This window comes from Gracilinanus agilis, chromosome 3, assembly GCF_016433145.1.
Source record: "Gracilinanus agilis isolate LMUSP501 chromosome 3, AgileGrace, whole genome shotgun sequence".
Classification (NCBI taxonomy): domain Eukaryota; kingdom Metazoa; phylum Chordata; class Mammalia; order Didelphimorphia; family Didelphidae; genus Gracilinanus; species Gracilinanus agilis.
In genome coordinates, this window is record NC_058132.1 from 382,953,056 (window position 1) to 382,970,287 (window position 17,232).

A 17,232-nucleotide genomic window follows, 5' to 3' on the forward strand; every position below is an offset into this window, starting at 1 on the left:
CCTCATTACTGAATTATTTTTATAAATTAAATGAATAGTAGGGTCAGGATTGTGTTGGAGCAAATTCAGAATGAAGAACTTGTTCAAATTATTAAATGTTAAAATTTCAATGTAAGCATTTAATTCTCAGAAATCATTAATTAGTACAAATAAGGGAGTAATTTATGTTTCTATTGAATATGTTGATTTAAGAAGCTGTTGCTAAGAGTATGTCCATACATTTTTTCTGATAAACCTAGTTGTCAAATATTTATCATTATTCGCCTGTATTTCTCTAGATACAGTGCTTGTGTTGGATTTCCAGTGGCAGTGCCTGGATGATAGTGAGAAAAAGTACTTGTCAATTCTCAAAATAACTTTAGAATAAATGAAATAGGATAAAAAGTAGAGGCAGAGAAGCCCTAATCCTGTGATGATAAACCTAAGACACACATGCCAAAGATATCATGCAAAGACCTCCCCATTGTATCAGTAAATGACATTGACTGATTTTATTAAAAAATAAATTAAATAAACAATTTGCTAATGTTATTTTTCAAAAGAAAAAAGAAAACCAAATTGCCAGTATTAAAAATGAAAATGGTAAAATCACAAATAATGAAGAAGAAAATTAATTATTGGGAGCTATTTTGCCCAAATATGTGTCAATAAATCTAAGTGAAATAGATGAATATTTACAGAAATATAAAACATCCAAATTAAGAAAAGAGGAAATAGAATACTTAACCCAATTACAGAAAAAATGAAACAATTGAAAAAGTTCTCTAAGAAGGGCCAGATGGATTCACAAATGAATTTTACTAAATATTCAAAGAACAATTAACTCTAATACACAAATTATTTGGAAAATTAGAGGAAGAAAAAATTCTTCCAATCTCCTTTCATGACACAAATATAGTACTGATAACTAAACTAGGAAGTATTAAAACAGAGAAAAATTATAGAGCAATCCCTCCAATAAATACTGATATAAAAATTTTTAAAGAAAATACTATTAAAATACTATGAAGCAATACATCTAAATGATCATACATCCTGACCAGACAGATTTTATAGTGCGAATAAAGGGATGCTTCAATATTGGGAAAACCATATTTGACCATTTCAAAAACAAAGTCAACAGAAATCATATGATTATTCCAAAAGATACAGAAAATATATCTGACAAAATACAACATCCATTCTTTATAAAACATTAGAAAACACTGGGAAAAGAGGGTTTTTCTTAAAGTGATAAAGAACATTTATCTAAAACAATTAGCAGGCATTATCTATAATGGGGATAAATAAGAATCCTTTCCAATAAGAAGGATCACATAGTTAGGAAGTGTCTGAGCCAGATCTGAACTCAGGACACTCAGACTCTGGGCTTGGCATTCAATCCACTGAACTAACCAGCTGACGCCTTTCATTTTTTAAAATTAAGCTGAATTGTTTTATCCCATGCCTGATTGTTACATTATGTAAGTTAAAATGATTTTATTTTTTATTTTTCCCTTTCTCATTTAAATTTTATTTTTTAATCTGAGCTTATGGAATTATGACTGATATTTGATTTTGAAGAATCAATTTAAAATGTCTAACAGCACTTGTAACATTGGATATTCCAAACTTAATACTATTGAAATTTGCCATTGCTTATTAAACATTATGGGACTATAACTTCTGCTTGTGTCCGAGTCCATGAAAAGGGATCCCAAACAAACCAATGATTGGTGCTGTGAGTGCAGATTCAAGGATGCCAACAACTCCTATGTGGGTGGTGGATTTCAATGCCAAGGTAGGGGAGCTGCCTCAGGAGATTAGGGAAGTGGTGGTTCAGCAAGGTCAAAGATGAACTATGTCTGTATCAGTATATAAGATATTTAGACCCTAACTTTGGGTAACTGCTATATTGCTGCATCTGTCTTACATGATTATTGATAAGCATGTACCTTGATGAGACCTTGAATCAGGGACTTGTTATAATTTCAATTTATATATATATATATATATATATATATGTATAATTAATATAATACATATCATAATTTAATTTTCTCTCTCCTCTTCGTTTTGGGAGAAGTGATTCATATATTATTTAATACCTTCTTAGAACAATAACCTAATAGCCTAGCCATACATCCTATGCCAAATCTATCTTTGATGTGAGACATTCAGGTTATGTTAGGATTAGATCCTGGGCAGTATAAGATACTTAGATAAGATATTTACTCTCTTTCCTGGGCAAAAACTGTTGGCCTTACATTATCTGGCCTAGTGATCTTTCCCAGCCAAAAACTGAAGAAGCCCAGCAAAGTGAAGCTCAGGCTTTGGCCTATCTCTCCAAATGATTTCTGAAAGAGATTGCTTATAGCCATGCTGTGCCCACACAGCTGGGAACCTGAAACAAAAGAGGTTAGTGTATCTTGGAGATTTTTTAGTGAGACTTCTCTATTTCTCACTTTTGCTAATAAACAATTAGAATTTAGAATACAGTTTCCAAAATTAATTTTAATCATTACAGATGGCATACTTAAAGAATCTTAGAGAATCAACTAATTTAAATAAATTCCAACTTTAGCAAAAGTCAAAATACAAATCAACCAATATAAATTATCAGTATTTCGATATGTTGCCAAGAAAGTCCAACAGTTAGAGATAGAAATAAAAGTTCCTTTTGAAAAAATCTAGACAATATAAAATACCTGAGGATCTACCTGCCAAGATAAATCTATAACTACATGAGCACGACTATTAAATACATTTCTTATAAATAAAGTCAGATTTAAACATTTGAAAAACATTGCTTGCTAATGGGTTATTTGAGCCAAAATAATAAAAATGAAAATTCTACCTAAGTTAGTATACTTATTTAGTACCATACCAATCAAGCTAACAAAAATTATTTTGGGGCTCTGTAAAAGTAATAATTAGATTAATCTGGAAAAACAAAGGATCAAAAATATCAAGGGAGTTATTGAAAATATGAAGGAAGATGGCCTAGCCATACCACATCTGAAATTGTATTCTAAAGTAGTAATCATCAAAACAATTTGGTGCTGGTTAAGAAATAGAGTGGGGGATGAGTGGAATAGCTTAGGTACACAACAGTAAATGGCCATAATAATCTAATATTTGATAAACCCAAAGATATAAGTTTTTGAAACAAAAACTCATTTGACAAAAACTGCTAAGGAAATTGGAATCACTGTGACAGATACTAAATATAGACAAACATCTCATAATGAATGCCAAGATAAGGTCAAAATAGGTTCATGGCTTAGGTATAAAAAGGGAAACCATAAGCAAATTAGGGGATCATGGAGTAATTTCCCTCTCAGATCTATGGATAAAGAAAGAATTTATGATCAAACATGAGATAAAGAATATTGTGAGATGTAAAATGGATTATTTTGATTATGTTAAACTTAAAATGTTTATACAAACAAAACTAGTGCAAATGAGATTAAAAGGCAAGCAGAAAACTGAGGGAAAATAATTGTAGCAAATGTTTCTTATAAAAGACTCATTTCTCAAATATCAAAAGAGCTGAGTCAAATAACTTACAAGAATGTAAGTTATTCCAAAATTGATAAACAGTCAAAATATATGAATAGACAGTTTTCAGATAAAGAAGCCAAAGTTATCTCTAGTCATTTGAAAAAATGTTGCAAATTATTATTAATTAGAGAAATACAAATTAAAACATCTCTGAGGTATGACTTCATATCTATGAGATTGGCTAATATGGCAGAAAAAGAAGATGATAAATGTGGAAAGGAAAAAATTCACTGCTGGTGGAGTTGTGAACTGATTCAACCAGTCTGGAAAATAATTTGCAACTATACCCAAAGAGCTATAAAGCTGTGCATGCACTTTGACCTAGCAATATACCTACTAGGTCCATATCTCAAAAGGATATCTACTTCTTTTTGAGTTCAGTAGGAGTGTGGTATAAAGCTCAAGAAATAAAATAGTCAACAAACTGGTGACCTAATTATTGTAGAATAATAACATGAATAATATTAATAATAACTAATTATTAACAATCTGCATTAATACAGGGATTTAATATTTACAAAGTGCTTTATATCTACTATCTTATTTGGCCAGAGCTAGTAGTCAAACTCATTTTCTATGATTCTAAATCCAGCACTCTTTTCTTTCCATTACACCATATTCTGAGACTAGTGATAATCAACTCTGACATATTATAATTTTATTGTGGAGGTGGGATGGGATATATGTATCACAAGCATTGTAATAGCTAGAAGATCATCACATAATGTTTATTCAGAAACATGAAATGATACCTCAGCACAGTGAGCCCAAAGCAATTATAGCATCTTGTTTGAGCAGATCCCAGAAAGTCAGAATGGTTCCAAGTATGGAATGTAGTCTTGTAGGAGGCACAGCATCGGCAAATTTGGACTTATTGTTAAAAAGTTGGCCATGAGATGGAAAGAAAATTGTCCACAAAGACTTTCTGCTAAATCATAGAGGAACTATCTTCTTCATTAATGGAGATAGTAATTCCACCAGTGAAAATAGGGCTAATATTACTTATGATGTCTCCTTTACTATCTTTTCATCAAGACTGAATTATGAAAAGTTGAGTGTGATACTATTTAGAGATATCCTTTCAAATAAGTGAATATAGTTATCATTTTTCTATTTGAGTTTTCTCTTTTCCAGGATAAGTATGCCCATATCTTCCTTTTAAAACTACCTATTTGTTTATTTATTACAGTAAGAAACCCAGGTAACTCCCTTCCTCCTCTTTTGACAAAATCATAAGATCTTCATAACTTCATGTAGATCTTTCCATGTTTGCAATCACATGCCACAACTTATTTATCATTAAGAAATTCAGTGAAATATTTCAGAAGAAAGCTGAGAAACTTAAAGTGTAAATGGGTCACTTAACTCTGTTCCTCAAAGTTATGTCTCTTTTAATGAAGACCAAGATCAAATGTGCCTTTTTAAATATTTGCCACATTACATTGCTGTCTCAGTAGATATATGATAAATGTCTGCTGAATTATATAAAATTAAATGAATTGCCTAAGGTTAATATTGACTGAATCTAGGACTGTGAGACAGGTCCAATAAATACACATAGGTTCATGGAATATCAGTGAACAAAAGAGACCTTAGACTTTTCTATATCTCCAGACATCTTGAGACCAATAACACTGTTTACTTAAGAATAATAGCATCACAGTAAATATATTTTCAATTAACTGTAATGAATTTTAATCTTATTGTTACAAATGCCTCTAACTTTTCATGAGATACCTATGAAAACATATGTGGAGACTAGAGGGAATATATCCAAAGGATTGCAGTAAAAAGGCATAAATGTATTTCTTCTTATTCAATATATTTTATAAATAAGAGAGGTTTAATATTCCTAAGACAGAAATGTAAATAGAAAGTATGTTCATGTTTTTTAACTTTAGCCTGGGATTTGTTTGGTATTAGTAAAATGTCCTTGCAAGGAAAAGTAGTTTCCAACTGTTTTTGACTTTTCCTTCATCTGGTATGAACTCAGAATTTTCAAAACACAGATGTTTTCAAAATGGTTTTCTAGGCATTTAAATTTAACAAGTTTGTTAGTAAGGACATAGTAGAGCTGACAGAATGATGCCTTGCTAATATGCAATTTTTTCATAAATTTGTCAGCTTCATTTGAGAAAATAACAATTTTTGGTCTTTTCACTAGGATCAAAGATAACTGGCTTTTCTCTGGGGATATCACTTCAATGGGGAAGTGAGGACTATCTTTCTTTTTGACATTTGCAATATCTAACTTTCTTATAATGATTGGTCAAGTTATTTAAGTATTCCAGATAAGATTTTAGGGGTCTGAATCTTGAGATTCTATACCTATAACTGTGGCATTCAGTGTTATGGTTTATTCTTTGTCCTTGAATAAAGTGTTCTTAGGCCAGATGAAGGTCTTGAATTAGCAAATGCTGCAAAGCCTAATGAATTAATGAATTCCACCCAAGTTTGGAGAAGTAAGAGATTAAAACAACTGGCCAACAAATAAAACAAAACATAATATAAAACAAAACAATACAAGGATAACTCTGTAAAGCAACTCTTTATTTTGTCTATGCAAATAAAATAATTGTTTTGCCAATTAGATTTGTGACTAATTGACGAAAAATTATCTATTATATTATAATAATTTTAATCCCAGGCAAAATATTATTACAAACACTTCAAACTTTTTATAATGTTTATATTGAAAATTGACTGGGTGTGCCATCCATAGCACTTCTTAGGAAAAGGAAAAGAGAGAGATCAGTAGGACTATGGAAATAATAATAGCTAACATTTGTGCCACACATTCAGGTTTGCAAAGCTCTTTATAAAATTATCATTTTATCTTCACAACAATGCTGTAGATTGGTCTATTTAATAACTAAATTTTACAAATGGAGCCAGTGAAGCAAATGTTAAGTGACTTGCCCATATTCACACTTAGTTGCCTATTAATAAAACTGTTCCATATTAATTACTGCTGTGCATACTTTATACAATGTAACATTCTAACACATATTTTTACAATCTCCCTGTAATCCTTTAGAAGACTAGTCTCCTCAATGGGTCATTTAAACATATCTAATTTGTACTTATACTTCTAAAAATCTTCTAGTTAAAAGTGCCTATAATATTACACTATCTAATAGAAAACTACTATAATAATAAGGAAAAGGGAAATAAAAGAGAAAGAAAGCAAAATCAATGGTAGCTAGGCTCATTGACAAAAATCCAATTAGGAGGTAATCCCCTTTGGCATAAGAAATTTACATTCATTAAATGCATTCAACCCCCTTCAGTTCAATCAATACTTCCCACAGTTCACTTTAGATCTTCTGATGCAGTGTAGGTTTCTTTATGGCATCTTCTTAAAACAGTTCACTTTTCTTGATTCAGGGATTTAACAAATCCTAAATTTATTCTCAAAAGATTTCAAATCTTGGATTTTACAAAATATAATTGTTAATTATAAATAATTACAAATTACAATTACAAATAATACAATTCTAAATCTTGGAATTTATGAAAATTATATTTTCCAGTATATAAGAACCTGGAGGTATCAATTTAAAGCAAATAGGTAGTACATAAAAAGTATATTATCTAAGAGATAATACATAATAAAGTACAGAATCAATTCCCCCCTGAGGCGGGTGTTGACCAACACTTACAATACTTTGTAACACATCATTTACTTATTTTAACTTTTCTCTGTAGTCCTATAAAAGCATAATAATAACCATTTCTAAACAGAATACATGCCAGTAGATATATTTAAAACAAAATACAAATTCTATAATATAATATAAATTGTATAGTTACCCATTGGATAATAGATGTTTAAACTTATTCTATTACAAAATTAAAAAAACCCATTAATAACTGATATCATGCGCTTCAAGTACAAGGAAAAATCAAATATCCTAAAAAAAATTCCAGAGTTCAATGTCAGTGAAAATAGTGTCCAATTGTCTCTGTAGCTTTATTTTCAATGCATGTGAAAGGATACAGTCAATCAGTTTCAATGACAGGTACTCATTTTAAGTGGGAGCAATGTATCCATGAGGACTTTTCTCCAATTTTTATTGCTGGTGGAGTGTTTAACAGCACTTGAAATGGACCTTCACATGGAAGGTTAAGTTGCCCCTATGACCTGGAAGTTCTTTACATATACTTTGTCTCCTGGGTTAAGATCATGAAGGGAAAAGTCCTGTTTGTACTACAGCTCTGAATTCTTGAAGTTCTCTTAATTTTATTTGTAAATTCCGTATAGGAAACAATAAAAGTATCTAGCACTAGCAATGATGCATATGCAGGGAAAAAGGCTTAAAATTTAAATTTAATTCAGGTCCTTGTAAGACAGAGAGTTTTGCCACAGTATCTGGAAACTCCAGTATCTATTAGGCAATTAAAATAATAACTTTCAGGGTTACATGCAGTTGATTATTATGTTGGGGAGAATGTACTGGAATAACTGGTGTTAAGGCATCAGTGTCTGGGAAATCAAAGGTTTCATCCTTTGATTCCAAACTCCTTTCTCCCCTCTCTAACCTTCATAAAGGTCCTTGACAATTTCTCTGAGCTTCCTCTCATTGAAGGGGATTTCCTCCCTGAGTATTGAATGGACAGGTCTCATTTCAGATATATTTTTGTAAATTATCATTTGCCTCATTTGGATTAGTATTTCTAAATGTGTTTCTATTGTTGTTATTATTTCTAAAGTTGTTATTCCTAGAGTTCTCATTATTTCTAAAATTTATGCTATTGAGTACCTAGTTCCAGTTTCTACAGTTTAACATTGCATGACCCCTTTTTCCACAGAAGTAACAAATTGGTTTTTGATTTGTATATTCTTGCAAAGAGGCTATATGGCCACTATTCAATTTGTTTTTTCTCTTTCAATTTCTCTCCTTAATGTCTCTATTAAGTCACTATTCTCCTTATCTTATTTTCATGGCTATTAAATACATAAACTGCTTACTACTCTTCAAGGTCCATATTAACCCAATTTGGACAACTGATCTTAAAATAATCTCTGACCACTTTACAACAGTTTTTCACAAACAGTCTCCTTATTTGTCTGATGTTGCTTTCTCTGTCTATATATCTACTCCCAGCTCAATATATCTATCCATAAATTGGGAAGGATTTTCATTGGGGTTTTGTTTAAGATTTTCAAATTTTTCCCATGTACCAGACCTATCAGAGCAAGCTCTCATTGCAGTTAATAATGCCTCCTTAGCCTGGCATAGTCTTGTGTAATCTTGCTCATTGTTGGGGTTCCATTTGGGGTTTTGTGGAAGCCAATGAACTGCCCTCCTTCTCTGAGCCTGATTGACAAGAGAGATGATTTTGTTTTTCTCTCTTTCTGTCAAAAAAGCTTGGGGCAAAATTTCAATATCAATCCTTTGGGGGTCATATGTGTAAAAAATGCTCTCTGGCTTTTTAATAATAATTACAACTGGATCATCCTCAAGAGAAGGAATATTTTGCTTGAATCTCTCAATATCTTGAGGGGAGGGGAGTGAATGGTGTATGATGCCTTAGAGAAATTACATCTGCATTCTTATTAAAGGTGGGTGCTTCTTTAAAGGGGAATAGGCCTGTAACTGAATAATTTTTGGTTTCTGTCTCTTGTTTTTTTATTTGAGTTGCCATAGAAGAGGTAATGGATGTAAGTGGGGAAATAGGTCAAGTGGCTGGAATTTTAGTAGATTTAGAAATAGTTAGAACAGGACGAGAAGGAATTGAGGTGGTTTTAGTATGAGCAGAATTGGGTGGAGCAGGACTAGACAGAGACTGAGTTGGCTCTAATGATAAGGGAGTTTAAAAGATATTTAAAAGATAAATCTCCCTTCTTACTCTGGGCATTTCTCAAGTTTTCTCAATAATTTTTATATACGTCTTGAGATGCCCCAACCTCTCCATGAGCTTTTTAAGGTTACTCAAGTTATTTTCCTTGAGATCTCCCACACTCTCCTACAGCTTCATTTTAAGGACACTCGAGTTATTTTCTAGTTTTTTTTTTCAAAGTGAGCTTTTAGTTCAGTAAACTACTATTCTGTTTCTTCCTGATGAGGAATAGAGAAAATGCCAAGCCTCCTATCACTATGGTTAGTATGGCTAGGAACATTGCTATATAAAGCCACTGTGTAATATTCTGTTGGACAACAAGCCATTTTAGATAGACAAGAAATAGCATCACAATTTGAACTAATTGTTATTAATCATAGTTAATCATAGTTAATCTAATTGTTATTTTGTTTACAGTTCTACTTTCTGTCAGTAGATGGCACTGTTTATCATAAAGAATCAATAGCTGTAACAGAATTAACTGCTAGGGAGTTGACTTAGGGATAGTTTCAGTAAAAAGTAAGGAAAATGATCAGAAGATTGTGGGTTCAAAGTCCCTTTGTGGTTGCCAATTAAATGTAATGGTTAAATAAGGAGTTTTGACAAAATAAGAGAGCAGCTTTTAATAATTTAAGTTTTAATGAGAATGTAGTAGAGTTGAGTTGTAAATTAATATTATCCCTTTAAGCCAGAGAAAAGAAAACTTCCAGCAGCTTTTAACAATTAACAATTTATTTTTACTAAAATAGAGTAAAAGAATATAGTAAAATGAATATAGTAAAAGAGAGAAATATAGTAAAGAGCTAGAAAAAGAAATTTTCCTAATGTCTATACTAGTTCTCCTATAACTACCTATAATTACTACCTAACCTTCCTAATATCTACCTATAACAGCCAATAACTACCACTAACAACCACCCCACAAAGTTCCAATCCAATCCAGCTCAATCAAAACCAACCCAATTAGTTTTTAATCCAACCCCCAAAAGGTCTATCCATGAAGACCAGACACCTTCCATAAAAGTTCAAAAAAGAGAAAAAAACTAATAGCCAAACCCAAAAGCCAAAACCCCCAAAGCCAAAAAGCCCTCTAAAAGTTAAAGTCAAAAGCCCTTTCAGTAAGCTCAGGTCCACCTTTATATTTCAGCAACTAAACACCAACCACCAACCTATGCCCAGCAGACAACTTCCCTAAATGCCAGCCCTAACTGTCAGCAACTGACAGCCCCACCAATTGATGCTGGCAGCTTTTTATCCCCTTTTTCTACCTTACTCCCTGGCTCTATGGTTTCTCCTTCCTGTCTCTATGGTTTCTCCTTCCTACTTCTATGGTTTCTACTTCTTGTCACTGTGGGCTGATTAATCTTTACATATCTCTATGGTAAGAGGACCTACATGTCCTCTGTTAAATTAAAAAAAGGAATAAAAAATTCCTTTTTACATTAATTACAAGTTATCAAAATTGAACCCTTTCCTCCTCTCTCTTTGCTAAAAAATAGCTTATCCATCACTCCCCACCACTCGCCATAGAGAACTTTGCTCCTTTTTTGCAGTGCAGAAATAGTAATTGATTCAGTTAAAAAATTGTTGACATATATGTCTTCTTCTCCATACCCGACCCTTTTATCCTGGACGCTTAGGAAGTAGCTAGTTTGCATAGCAGTTAGAGCACTGGACATGGAGGCAAGAACACATCAGTTCAAATACTACCAAACCAACTTTATATAACTATCTATGAAATTTTGGACAATTCAATTAACTTCTCTTGGGCCATGTTTCTTCTTCAATAAAAGGAAATATTTCATCTTCATTGTTTCAAAGATCCTGTTTAATTTTAAAAATCTACAAATTAAATTAAAATATCTGAATCAATAAATAACTCTAGTTTCTTAAATCCTTCCCCATTACTGAAGGCATTATTTTTTCAATATGAACTCATAAAATATACCAGAAACTGACCAATCAAATATTTTTGCATATATATAGATAGTATGTATGCATATACACAATATATGTACAAATGTACATATGTATATTTATACACACATTATAATGCTAGAAGGAATTTCAAACAATTGCTAAGCCCTGCCTTCTTCCTAACCATGACTAAACCATTCAGAGTAGATAGGTACTTTTCTTAAGTCTCCTGGGATGAAAGCTCAAAGAATACTTTCATCATATGATTCAGTTTTTTATGACACTGACAGGTGAGAAATTTTTTCATCCATGACCCAAATCTGTCCTGAGGGAAAATGTAAGCCTTTTACTTTTGCTTACTAAAGACATGTATGCTGAGGGAATGAATGATTTTGTGTTTATTTTTATACTTTGATTTACATTTTTTTCTTTTGTCATTTATCTGTATAAAATAGTAAAAACCATATAATTTTAAAATAGTATTTTTTCTTCTCTTATACTTTCCATTTTGTAGTATGCCTCTGGTCTAAGTGCACTTAGGAGACTGTTATGTAGTGTTCCTTTTCATTCAGTCCTTAATCACTAGCCAAATCAATAGATCACTTAGTATGTATGTTGAAATAATATTTTAGTTATTCATACATAAGGTTATTATGAGAATGTTACTAATGCTTTACTAAAATATATAAATTTCAATTTTACTAAAATAATAAAATAACATAAAAATCTCAACTGTTAATGAAAACATAATTGATCCCTGTAAAATTAAGGGGCCAGCCTTAACCAGGAGTCCTTAACCTAGGGTCCACAGGACCTCTAAGTAGTTCATGGATATATTTTAAGAGGTATATGTACTTAGATAAGAAAAAAAACAAGACTAATATATTTTCTTATTTTTACTTATAATTTCCATCTGTGATGAATATGGCAATAAATAGTATTCTGAGAAGAGGTCCATAGGCTTAACCACACTCCCATTAGGGTCACTAACACAAAAAAGATGAACAATTTCTTGTTAAGATGATCTCTAAGTTCCTTTCCAGTTCTAATTCTTTTGATTTTATGAATTTAACAACTTTCTTCAAACACTTCAAAGGGTAGAGTTAGTCCAGCATAAAACAAATTCATTAATCTCAGAAGGAAAAGGTTGACTCACAGGTTTTTAGAAACATGTTTGCTTTCATAAAACATCAAAGATACAATTATTTTTATTCTGTTTTCTTTGTTTTCTTGTGTCCTGCAAACTATTCATCAAACATATTTTGTTGTTACATACACCATGTATTTTGGCTATATTCCCAGGACTCTACTCCCAATCTAATTGTCTGAATGCCTTTTTCCATCAGCCAGCTGTGACCTATGTTGACTAGGCTGAAGTATTTTTTGATTTAATTTATGTTGCTTCCTGAATTTGGAGTGTGAAGACCAGCTTCTATTCTTTTAAATCCCTACAAAATAGGTTTTCAAAAAATATTGTATTTAAAACAAAAGGCAAATTCTGCTCTCTACTGATAAAATAAGATAATGCTGCCAGATGGCTTTATCACTGCCTTATATCCTTTTAGATTCATGGGCTACATTCAAGCCATAAATATCAATTATGTGTGGACTTGTAAAACTATTTGATATGGTCAGATTTCATCAGTGTTGATCAGATAACAGCAGATTCTCAGAAATCTGATTAAATACTCAAGGCAGGTGGTGATCAGTTAAAGGAATCCAGATTTATTTTAATTACATAATAGTTTCCAAAGAAAATGAAAGGGGAAATGTATCATTTTTGACAGAAAGAGATACAATTCTGCCTGAGAAAATACCTTGAGGTTGACAATTTTAGTAGCCTCATAGACATTTAATGTGTTCTTATTATTACTAAATCTCATTGTGTAGAAAAATAATATGTATGGTACCTAAGCCAAAAGAATTCTTTATTTTGTTTTTCCCTCTATACTTGGCAAAATAACAAGGTATTTCAATTTTTTCTTTCTGGTTGTAACTTTATTTTTTCTTTTGCCCTGATTTGACCCTTAATTTCCTACTCCCTTTCTCCTTGACATTTATCATTCTAAAAATAGTCTTAAAAGGTAGGAATTAGGTTGTGAAACTAGAGAAACAGGTCACCATAAATCTATTGTTTTCAGGTTAATGATTATAATGACAGTGATTTGGTAATGGTGATGATGATATAATAATAATAATGAAGAGGAAAATAAGAAGGATAATATAATAGTAAAAAGCAACAACATATATATATCAATATTTAATTAATTTAGAAAAATATATTGGTGTTCTCAAAATTTGAAGGAGAAATATGCAAGCAGTGGTAATATACAGCTAAATCCATATATAAAATAGTTCAATAATGATTTGCTTTGGGTATTTAATATCGCTTACTTTGATTCAGTTCTTCCAATTATATAAAACTCTGATATTTGGAGAATGTAGAGGCAGAAAATGAAAGATTTTGACTAAAGTTCTCTTTTCATATGGCATGAACAGATATTTTGAGGAATAAATGATTTTTCCAGCTAGATCCTTATATAATTGATCAAATGATTTTATTGCTCTGTGCTTTAAATAAATTCATATGACATATAGCTACAAGGGACCTTAGAAATCAACTAGTACAGAAAAAAATTATGATTGAAATGGGAATCCAGCTTGGTCTTGATCAATATAAATAATGAATCACCTGAAGAATTTGCATTCTTTGAATTTCCACTGAATATTTCCATTGAACTAGAATCAATTACTATATATATATATATTACATAATTGTAACTTCTACTACTACAGATATGAATAACTGCAACTGCTTAAGTGGATTCATTATTCACACCAATCACGACCTGATTAGCAATTCTGGGACTTAAACTATGTGTTACATTACAGTACCATAAAAATTATTAGCTTAAAAGATAGCCATATAGATCAATGAAACAAATCAGGCAAGGAAGAAATGAATACTTTAACTCAATGACTAATTCTTTTATAAATAAAAATCTCAAAATTAACTAAGAAGGTTCTACCTATTTAAAAGGGATTCCTAAGGGAAAAATATATCAATTACCTTTAACAAACAGGGCTTTTCTTATCTAAAGGATAGAAGGAATTACAAAATATTAAAGATAACTTTCATTATACACATCGAGTCCTTAGAACATGTTCAGATCTGTCTTCCTTGGTATGATATACAAATCAGGTTCCAATAAAAAGTGTGAAGATTTGGTACACCTATTTCTTGGCAAGCATCAATGGGACATTATTACCATAACTTCTGAGTATCTTAAGTATCCATAGACTATATATTGTTGATACATTAAATCATGATGAAAATACAGCAATAATTTTTGTAAAATCCAAAACAAATTTTTTTGAGAAAAATTTCAGGAAAAGAAGCTCACTAACTCTCAGAATCAAGAAAATATAGTGTTTGGAGAAAGTGCCATAAAGAAACCTACATTGCATCAGAAGATTCAGAATGAACTTTGAGATGTAATTGATTGAACTGAAGGCAGTTGAACACATTCATTCTGAATGTAAACTCTTATGCCCCCTAAATGATTTTTTTGTTAATGAGACTAGCAAACATTGGTCTTGCTCTCCCTCTTTTATTTCCCTCTTATCTCCAGCTACTGTAATTTCTTCTTAGAAAGTGCAATATTGTATGCACCTTTAGTTGGAAGATCTTTAAAGATATAAGCTGGTCATGTTAAATGATTCATTGGGGAGACTAGGGGGATTGTGAAGAGTGAATCAGACTCCCTTTGTTGACTTTTAAGTTAATCAATAAAAAACCAAAGTACCCCTACTTAGTACCTTACCCATCAACAAGTATGAGAGCTCACAAGTCACTTGCTAGAGTGGGTGACAACTCCAGAGGCCACTGTTCCCCCTCCCTGGGCAGTGCTAGGCAAATTGAAAGACTACAGTTGTTTCCTGTAAAGTGGGAAAGGGACAGGAAGTGATGTGGAAAAAGGACTATAAAAGTCCTGAATTTCCTGTCCAAGTGACTTCTCCTTGAAACTTCTCCTTGGGATTTCATTGGATTCTCTGCTTCTTGGGATCTTCTCCTTTAAACTTCTTCTTTGGAGGATGGCTCCTTGGGGCTTTTGGACTTTGACTTCGACTTGGAGTTTTGTACCTTTTGACTGGAGTTTTTGGCTTTGGGACTTTGACTTTTGGCTTTGGAGCTTCTTGGAGTCATGGACTTTCTTGTTGGGTTCACTGCTGCCTCAGTGAGCTTAGCTCACAAGGGTTTTTTTGCATTGGGACCTTGCCTGGATACTGCCTGACTTGCTGGTGAGTGACTCGGATTCCCACATGGAGAATGGAACTCTGTAGGAAAGTGAGCTTCATTTCACTGGATTAGCATTTAGGGTAGGCTAGTCAGTCTCCTTACCTCTTTCCTTTCTACATGTTCCTCTTTTTATTAATATTCCAATTAAACAAAATTGCTAAAAATTGCTGTTAGTTTTCCTGACTTAAGGGATAATAATTGGTGACCACTTTTTTATAACTGTCTTATTTACTCAGAATCGCAATTTAACCATTATAGTGATACACAAGAAATCAGAAGGCAGTCTCTTAGTATTGTTTTTTATGTTGGCTTTTGATTGAGGAGGATTGTTCCAAAGTACGGAGAGGGGATGTTTTCCCTATGTTAAACCCAGATAACCTTTGTCTCTGAGTATATGGTAAATGACTGTTTTTATTGTCTTTCTTTCCAGATTTTGTGTTAAAGAGTATCCAGAGATGGAATTGCACAAATTATTAATTTGTGAGATTAAAAGGGTTGCAAGGGACACCAGAAGTACCTTCAACAACTAGTCATTAGAAAATATCACTAGTGCCAATAACAGCATTAACCAAGTTCTGCAAAAAGCCTCTTTAGCTGAGCAAAGGATTTTCTGTTGAATTATTTATGTCTCATTAAAACCTTGAACATAGTAGAGACTCAAAGAAGGGAGCAAAAAAATTCTAGGCTAATAGTTGTGAAGTTTTCATGATTTTCACATGTTCTCTCTCTATATACGTATGCTTTCTATATAGCATAGTGCATGAATCTGGGACCATATACAATTTATTATTTTTTAAATAATTTTAACAATTATGAAACATTTACGAGTTTTTATAAATTTTATATTTTTCATAGTCTATTAATACAATTTCTTACTATTGGTTTCCTGATTTTTTTAAATCCATTTTCTCTTTGTCTCTCTCATCTCCCCTTCCTTCTAAGGCAGATAATATGAGAGAGGTTGTACATATATTATCACATGATACATATTTCCATATTCCAAGTTCATCATGTTATCAAAGGAAACAAATATTATTCACACACTAGAAAAAATTTCATGGAGAACCTAAAGAGTAATTTATTTCAATTTGCATTTGGATTCCATCAGTTCCTTTCTTTGTCATGAGTCTCCTGGAGTTGTCATAGATTCTTGGCTTGTTGATAATAATTGTCATGCACAGTTGATCATGCACTCTTATTATTATTGTGTACAACCCTATCTTGGTCCTGCTCTCTTCATATTGCATTATTTCATATGAATTGTTCCATTTTTTTCTGATAAGCTTGCTTGTCATTTCTTATGGCATAATAGTATTCCGTTACAAGTATATACCCAAGTTGATAGACATCCCCTTAATTTCCAGTTCTTTGCCACCACAAAAAGAGCTGCCAGAAATAATTTTGTACAGGTAGGTTGTTTTGCCATTTCTTTAATCTCTTTGGGATATAGACCTGGTAGTTGTATTGTTGGGTAAAAGGGTATTTAGTTTTAATGTCCTTTGGGCATAGCATCAAATTTCTCTTTAGAATGGTTATATCAATTCACATCTCCACCAGAAGTGATTATTGTACTGATTTTCCCACATCCCCTTAAGCAGATATCATTTTCATTTTTTGTCATTTTACCT